The sequence below is a fragment of the Dermacentor andersoni genome, chromosome 11 (assembly GCF_023375885.2).
Source record: "Dermacentor andersoni chromosome 11, qqDerAnde1_hic_scaffold, whole genome shotgun sequence".
Lineage (NCBI taxonomy): Eukaryota > Metazoa > Arthropoda > Arachnida > Ixodida > Ixodidae > Dermacentor > Dermacentor andersoni.
In genome coordinates, this window is record NC_092824.1 from 75,359,668 (window position 1) to 75,368,964 (window position 9,297).

Genomic DNA, 9,297 nt, shown 5'->3' on the forward strand with positions numbered 1-9,297 from the left:
TAACTAGACAGTCGTCGCTTGTAGCAAGTCACAGTATTTCTTGTATTTCGTCTAATTAGATAGATAGATAGATAGATAGATAGATAGATAGATAGATAGATAGATAGATAGATAGATAGATAGATAGATAGATAGATAGATAGATAGATAGATAGATAGATAGATAGATAGATAGATAGATAGATAGATAGATAGATAGATAGATAGATAGATAGATAGATAGATAGATAGATAGATAGATAGATAGATAGATAGATAGATAGATAGATTTAAACCGAATATTACCCGACTCATTTCGACTCAATTGTATGCATTCGGGGTTAAGCTGGCAACGTCGTAGCTTCATAAACGACTAGAAAGCACATTCATGATGTTTCGTTCATGTTCACAATTTAGATGATTCACCATTGGGAACACTTCTTTTTTTTCTTGCGAGGCTCTGCCCTGCTCTAAACAGTGTCATATTTTGTGATTTTTTTCTCTCCGTTGAGAATGGCGCGCGTGCACATGTGGTATAAAACAAAACGTTAAAAGCCGCAGCCTTCCATCCACGTACTTGGAGAGAAAATATCAATAAGAATGATGAATACTGAGATAAAGAGGACCCAGTTTTAGGAATGAAGCATTCACGAATGAATCACAGACTGTCAGCGGGTGATTAAACATTCCTATGAATGCTCAAAAAAGCTACCAAATAATACTGATGATAACGAGAACAAAAATTAGGATGAAGCTAAATCAGAAAGAAAGGCTTTTCCTATATTCTTTTTTAGTTTCCTGAAATTGAAGAAGGATAAAAAAGAGAGGAGGAAATAACACTTCACTTTGACTGCATCAGAGAATTTGGTGAATCGGGATTTAACTAGGCTGGAGTGGTTATTCCTCCTTCACCTCATTTTAATGTTTCTGCCGTTCATTGGTAGTTCCTGCATTTCATCATGGAATGCAATTGTGACTTTTCTGTAAGAAATTAGAGTTTCACTAATTTCTTGTAAGGTTCAATAAAATTGACTGTACGCTTGCAGAAGTCCGGCTATTTGACAACCAACCAGCTGAAGTTTTCCATAATATGGTCCTTCAGTGAAGCCATTGTCGTTGTGAGGCGCAGCGCATGGTTAAAGTTATGCGCTCAGGATGCCGCATTTCACGTATTTTGTAACCAAGATGTCATCATCATCATCATCATCATCATCAGCCTGGTTACGCCCACTGCAGGGCAAAGGCCTCTCCCATACTTCTCCAACTGCCCCGGTCATGTACTAATTGTGGCCATGTTGACCCTCCAAACTTTCTAATCTCATCTGCCCACCTAACTTTCTGTCGCCCCCTGCTACGCTTCCCTTCCCTCGGAATCCAGTCCGTAACCCTTAATGACCATCGGTTATCTTCCCTCCTCATTACATGTCCTGCCCATGCCCATTTCTTTTTCTTGATTTCAACTAAGATGTCATTAACGCGCGTTTGTTCCCTCACCCAATCTGCTCTTTTCTTATCTCTTAATGTTACACCTATCATTCTTCTTTCCATAGCTCGTTGCGTCGTCCTCAATTTAAGTAGAACCCCTTTCGTAAGCCTCCAGGTTTCTGCCCCGTACGTGAGTACTGGTAAGACACAGCTGTTATAAACTTTTCTCTTGAGGGATAATGGCAACCTGCTGTTCATGATCTCAGAATGCCTGCCAAACGCACCCCAGCCTATTCTTATTCTTCTGATTATTTCACTCTCATGATCCGGATCAGCAGTCACTACCTGTCCTAAGTAGATGTATTCCCTTACCACTTCCAGTGCCTCGGTACCTATCGTAAACTGCTGTTCCCTTCCGAGACTGTTAAACATTACTTTAGTTTTCTGCAGATTAATTTTTAGTCCCACCCTTCTGCTCTGTCTCTCCAGGTCAGTGAGCATGCATTGCAGCTGGTCCCCTGAGTTACTAAGCAAGACAATATCATCAGCGAAGCGCAAGTTACTAAGGTATTCTCCATTTACTCTTATCCCCAATTCTTCCCAATCCAGGTCTCTGAATACCTCCTGTAAACATGCTGTGAATAGCATTGGAGAGATCGTATCTCCCTGCCTGACGCCTTTCTTTATAGGGATTTTGTTGCTTTCTTTATGGAGGACTACAGTGGCTGTGGAGCCGCTATAGATATCTTTCAGTATTTTTACGTACGGCTCGTCTACACCCTGATTCCGCAATGCCTCCATGACTGCTGAGGTTTCGACTGAATCAAACGCTTTCTCATAATCAATGAAAGCTATATATAATGGTTGGTTATATTCCGCACATTTTTCTATCACCTGATTGATGGTGTGAATATGATCTATTGTTGAGTAGCCTTTACGGAATCCTGCCTGGTCCTTTGGTTGACGGAAGTCTAAGGTGTTCCTGATTCTATTTGCAATTACCTTAGTAAATACTTTGTAGGCAACAGACAGTAAGCTGATCGGTCTATAATTTTTCAAGTCTTTGGCATCCCCTTTCTTATGGATTAGGATTATGTTAGCGTTCTTCCAAGATTCCGGTACGCTCGAGGTCATGAGGCATTGTGTAAACAGGGTGGCCAGTTTTTCTAGAACAATCTGCCCACCGTCCTTCAACAAATCTGCTGTTACCTGATCTTCCCCAGCTGCCTTCCCCCTTTGCATAGCTCCCAAGGCTTTCCTTACTTCTTCCGGCGTTACTTGTGGGATTTCGAATTCCTCTGGACTATTCTCTCTTCCATTATCATCGTGGGTTCCACTGGTACTGTATAAATCTCTATAGAACTCCTCAGCCACTTGAACTATCTCATCCATATTAGTAATGATATTGCCGGCTTTGTCTCTTAACGCATACATCTGATTCTTGCCAATTCCTAGTTTCTTCTTCTCTGCTTTTAGGCTTCCTCCGTTCCTGAGAGCTTGTTCAATTCTATCCATATTATACTTCCTTATGTCAGCTGTCTTACGCTTGTTGATTAACTTCGAAAGTTCTGCCAGTTCTATTCTAGCTGTAGGGTTAGAGGCTTTCATACATTGGCGTTTCTTGATCAGATCTTTCGTCTCCTGCGATAGCTTACTGGTATCCTGTCTAACAGAGTTACCGCCGACTTCTATTGCACACTCCTTAATGATGCCCACAAGATTGTCGTTCATTGCTTCAACACTAAGGTCCTCTTCCTGAGTTAAAGCCGAATACCTGTTCTGTAGCTTGATCTGGAATTCCTCTATTTTCCCTCTTACCGCTAACTCATTGATCGGCTTCTTATGTACCAGTTTCTTCCGTTCCCTCCTCAAATCTAGGCTAATTCGAGTTCTTACCATCCTGTGGTCACTGCAGCGCACCTTACCGAGCACGTCCACATCTTGTATAATGCCAGGGTTAGCGCAGAGTATGAGGTCTATTTCATTTTTAGTCTCGCCGTTCGGGCTCCTCCACGTCCACTTTCGGCTATCCCGCTTGCGGAAGAAGGTATTCATTATCCGCATATTATTCTGTTCCGCAAACTCTACTAATAACTCTCCCCTGCTATTCCTAGTGCCTATGCCGTATTCCCCCACTGCCTTGTCTCCAGCCTGCTTCTTGCCTACCTTGGCATTGAAATCGCCCATCAGTATAGTGTATTTTGTTTTCACTCTACCCATCGCCGATTCCACGTCTTCATAGAAGCTTTCGACTTCCTGGTCATCATGACATCATCATGAACCAAGATGTACGCGGCATCAATTGCACGTTTCACGGCGACTGTGGCTAAGAGCCCCAAATTGTGTTTGCATTCTCAACGTATCCCTCGGTGATTTCCTTTATAATGACAAGACCGTTGAACAGCCACATCAGTTGAAAACATGAAGTCGTATTCAGCCGCCGCGTCATGTCCAACTCTACCTTCGCCATATGCCGTAGAAAATGAAAACTCGCCCGCTCCCGAAACAGCTTTGCTAACGCAGCAGACAACCGAAGCCCCACCAGAAGCGCTTATACTATAGAGAAATGCATCTCCACAGAGGTGCTGCCAGGGTTGGCGCACGTAGAAAACTAAATTTGTGCAGGCGCACGTAGAAAAGCATTTAATCCCGACGTTTCGGCCGTATATACCCCGCAGTTGACAAAAGTAAGATATGTTTACCATTATAGCAGCCCAGATCTACGCTGGTGAAAGAAAGTTGGCACTGAAATATGCTAGACGTATGCCTCTAGCACTATCTTTGCGGCATTCACTGCGATACTATTCGCGTCGTGTATCCCATCCACAGTACACGCTACTTGCGCATTCCAAGAGGGCATCACACGGCATTCATACATAGCGCACAATCTATAGGTGCACGATAGTGTCGCGGTAACCGTTTCTTTTCGAGAATTGGCACCGTGTTTCAGTTACCGTGCAGACATATGTCGATCTATGAGATCTATGAAGGTTTAAAAGAAAATAACCTATATAGTCGAGCATATCGAAGTGGCTGACGTAGCTATCGAAGGCTACGAGAAAACACGTGCAAGCGAGCAGGGCGTGACCGTTTCTTCAATGCCTCAATTCGTCTTCGCTTTCGAAGTCGCGAGCAGCGTTCCCATCGGCGGCGATGTCCACCACGCTCAACGTGTCCGATGTCCCGTCGCCATCATCACATGAAAGGTGCATGCGAATCTGTCATCCGGCCCACTCGCACAGCTCGCTGTTTTAACGTAATCGCGACACACGACGGGGGCTGGCATCCCCAACCTTCTGCACCACCTCTGCAGATTCGTCGGAGCTATCGATGTCTACCGCAAGCGCGGCACTTTTTCAGCGGTCACGTGCTGTGGTCAAAGTAGGAGCCGCCAGCGACCGTGGACGCATCAGCGGTACGCCTTTGGAGGCGCGGCAAATGGGAACGGAAGCGTAAAACACGGAAGGCTAAGTCACGTGACCCCATGCGAAACAAACAGGACCAGCGAATCACAGTGTGCAGCGAAAAACGAAACAAATTGGCACGTTTGAACAGGGTTATATTGTGCTTCTTTTTCGAAGCTTCCTTTTTCAGAGCTGTACCATACATGCATGTCGACGATCGTCCGCACGAGTACTGGTGCGCCCTGAAGAAGCGGCGTAGTGGCGCACCTAGGCCGCGAAATGTTTCTGTTGAATTTCAATTAGCACTTGCGTTGTTGTTTAAATTGGCTGGTTTGTCCCTTGCCTGGTATGAGTTCATACCCACTACAGGGTGAAGGCCAAGAATATCATAGAGTAAGAAAAAAAACAATTTTTGCAAGAATAAAAGGAATAGTAATGAAAATTTTCGTAAGACAAAAGGAAAAACAAAAAAGCTCGCAGGGGAGCTTAGGTATCGCCTTAATCATCTTTATTTCATCTTAATTACCCTACTATACCTTAATCCTCCTTAATACGCCTTAATCGACCTCGCACCACCTTAATCCACCTTAATCCACTTAAACCCCCTTAATACATCTTAATCCACCCTAATTTCATGAATACAGACTCATTTAGACATTAGCATATATTGCCTTCATTGATTACGAAAAAGCATTTGATTCAGTCGAAACCTCAGCAGTCATGAAGGCACTACGGAATCAGGGTGTAGATAAGCCATATGTAAAGATACTGGAAGATATCTACAGCGGTTCCACAGCCACCGTAATCCTCCACAAAGAAAGCAACAAAATCCCAATAAAGAAAGGCGTCAGACAGGGCGATACGATATCTCCAATGCTATTCACAGCGTGTTTACAGGAGGTATTCAGAGACCTGGAGTGGGTAGAATTGGGGATAAAATTTGATGGAGAATACCTTAGCAACTTGCGTTTCGCTGATGATATTGCCTTGCTTAGTAACTCAGGAGACCAATTGCAATGCATGCTCAATGACCTGGAGAGGCAAAGCAGAAGGGTGGGTCTGAAAATAAATCTACAGAAAACTAAAGTAATGTTTAACAGTCTCGGAAGAGAACAGCAGTTTACGATAGGTAGCGAGGCACTGGAAGTGGTAAGGGAATACATCTACTTAGGGCAGGTAGTGACCACGGACCCGGATCATGAGACTGAAATAACCAGAAGAATAAGAATGGGCTGGGGTGCGTTTGGCAGGCATTCTCAAATCATGAACAGCAAGTTGCCACTATCCTTCAAGAGGAAAGTGTATAGCAGCTGTGTCTTACCAGTACTCACCTACGGGGCAGAAACCTGGAGGCTTACGAAAAGGGTTCTGCTGAAATTGAGGACGACGCAACGAGATATGGAAAGAAGAATGATAGGTGTAACGTTAAGGGATAAGAAAAGAGCAGATTGGGTGAGGGAACAAACGCGGATAAATGACATCTTAGTTGAAATCAAGAAAAAGAAATGGGCATGGGCCGGACATGTAATGAGGAGGGAAGATAACCGATGGTCATTAAGGGTTACGGACTGGATTCCAAGGGAAGGGAAGCGTAGTAGGGGGAGGCAGAAAGTTAGGTGGGCGGATGAGATTAAGAAGTTTGCAGGGACAACATGGCCACAATTAGTACATGACCGAGGTAGCTGGAGAAGTATGGGAGAGGCCTTTGCCCTGCAGTGGGCGTAACTAGGCTGATGATGATGATGGTGCAATACGTGGGAAATGTCACTAAATGTTCAAAAATGCGTTCAAGTCACCCTTACGAGGAAGCGCTCATTTCAGTCATGTATATAGCTTGAGTAAGGTGGCAATAAAAAAACTTGAGGAATACAAATGTTTAGGAATTTTAATGACGTCTGACTTCATATGAAACAGCCGCATTATGCATATTAAGAATAAGGCAATAGGCTCATTGTGATTTCTGCGCCGTAATTTCGGTCAATTACCGGATAAATTAAAACATGAAATGTATTTGACTTATGTTCGTAGTTTATTTGATTGCGCTTGTATTTGTTGGTATCCCTACACGGCTGATTTCACGGAACAGCTTGAAAGAGTGCGGCATATGGCAGCTAGCATTGTTGTTAATAAATGTAGTAGAAAATTAAGCAGGAGAGGAAGCAAAATTAGATTTTCGTGGCAAGCATTAGAAGACCGACGAAGAAAAATCTCAGGTTGAAATTTTTTTCACGCTGTTTATTATTCAAAAACGGAGGTTGAGAGAGAAGGATATATTAAGTCGCCTACTTACACGTCGATGAGACGCGACCATGCATTGAAGGTCTGCGAGTTCCTTTTCAGGAGGGACGTCTTTATGTATTCCTTTTTTGTTCGATCTATAAGAGAATGGGATATTCTTTCGCCTCACATCGTTAATACATAAAATAGTGAGACGTTCTATCGCGCTTTGCGTGTGTGATCACTTGTTTATTCCATCACAATGTAATCCCCCTTCTGTAATGCCGGCATGGGCGATGTAGGTATGTAATAAATAAATAATAAATAAATCACCTGAATCTAGCCTAAACCACCTTAATCCTCGTTCATCCACCTTAATCCACCCTAATCGACCATAATCCACTTTATTTCTTCTTAACACATGTTTATCCTACTTAATCCACTCTAACCAACCTTAACACACCTTAATACGCCCTAATTTACCTAAATACACCTTAATCAGATCACTAATCAATCATTAATTAACTTTGCTTAACATTAGTAATCTCGTATACGCCGCTGAGCATGCTTTCGTTCGCTTCTGATCTTTCTCGGGTCAGGTGGTATTTGAGTGCGTGAGTGAATAAACTTTTATTGGGTCCAACAAAACGCGATAAAACGCGGCCCCGGCTAATCCCGAGGTGACATTTCAGGTGATATTTTCTGTACCACACAGCGCCATCTTGAAACGTACAGATCTAAGACTTTCACCTTTAAAAGGACATAATATTTTAGAAATTTATCAAGAAAACAGTTTGAATAGCATATAAGTTTTTCAGCTGCTTTGCAGACATCCCTATGGAAACATTTTAAAGAGGGGGTGGTGCTTCCTGCAATTACTCTTTTTTTTTTTTTACCATGCCCTGCTGTTTATTCAGGCACGCATTCGTGTGGTTGTATACGGTCGTTTTAAGTCTATTTCTTTCACAGAAACCTGTCGCTCGCTTTTAGCATAACCGTGATACTCCGGTTCATTTTTTTTAATCACCGAATCAAATTTCAATGCGCGTGCAAACACGCCCCTCGAAGACGAAGCTGAAGAAGACGCGGTGGCATCCCGGTGATTCGGTGCAGGCGGCTGGCAGTCGCGTCATTCCAAATTGGTTCGAGCAGCTAGCTGCTTGAGGACGGCGGTGATATATGGCCTCCCAAGCAGGAGCTTCGACCTTAGCCTTGACGGAGGAAGACGTGCCACAAGCGTGCCTGCTACGCGTCAAGCGAGACATCGCGGACTTCAACGCCGACCCGCCCCCTGGGATCTTCATCGCGCCCGAGGAGAAATCCATCACCAACATCCACGCCATCGTGATGGGCGCGCCGAACACGCCGCATGAAGGCGGCTTCTTCCACTTCCACGTGCGCTGTACCAGCGACTACCCGCTGAAGCCGCCCAACGTTCGCTGCTTGACAACCGACGCGGGGCGGACCAAGTTCAACGAACACATCTACTTGGACGGCTCCATCTGCCTCAGCACGCTCAACACACACGGGTCAGGGTGGAGTCCAGCCCAGTCCGTAAGCAGCCTTCTCGTTTCGATCCAGTCGCTGCTGTCCGAGATTCCCGCGTTTACCCAGAAAGAGGCCGTGGACCGTTTTGAATCGATCATACAGCACGAGACGATCAGGGTGGCTGTCTGTGACACGGTGGAAGCTTGCCTGCAAGAGGATTCCCCTTTCCCGGAGACGCTCAAGGACGCGGTGTTCAAGAAATTCGCGGAGTTGTACGACAAGTACGAAGACGTGGTCAAATCGAGGCTGCATCTCACTGGAACCAACATGAACGACCCGATGCGCATGAACACAGGTACCTATCAGTTCGAAAACCTGCTGACACGGCTTCAAGATCTGAAAGGAAAGGTCGCCGAGAAAAACGAAGCGGCTGCAGCCACCGCCGACCAGTGATGCCAGCAAACCAGCTCACATATCAATTCTCTAGAAGTCAGCCGCGACGAAATTTCTTCTTTTTCTAATCTATCGCATGGCTGGACGAGCACTATACGGAGACTTTGCCCGTGTGTTTTGTCTGAAGTGCTCCAGAGTATTGAAGGAGTGCTGCGAAAATACGGAATATTTGAAGCTCATGCACGCAAAATTAAAGTGGGCATTAAGTATATTTCCTTCGTCCGTATGTGTTCGTTTACTCGTAGTAGATGAATACTACTGTTGCAATACATATTATTGCTCCTCGTGAGCAGCACTATATGGCTGTACATACTCGTGAATGGGCTGCAAT

At 44.5% G+C, this 9,297-nt stretch overlaps 1 pseudogene; it reads left to right on the forward strand.

Annotated features, from left to right (window-relative positions):
• The first annotated feature begins 8,204 nt into the window (after positions 1–8,204).
• LOC126518281 (ubiquitin-conjugating enzyme E2 Z pseudogene) lies at positions 8,205–8,966 on the forward strand (annotated as a pseudogene).
• The last annotated feature ends 331 nt before the right edge of the window (positions 8,967–9,297 follow it).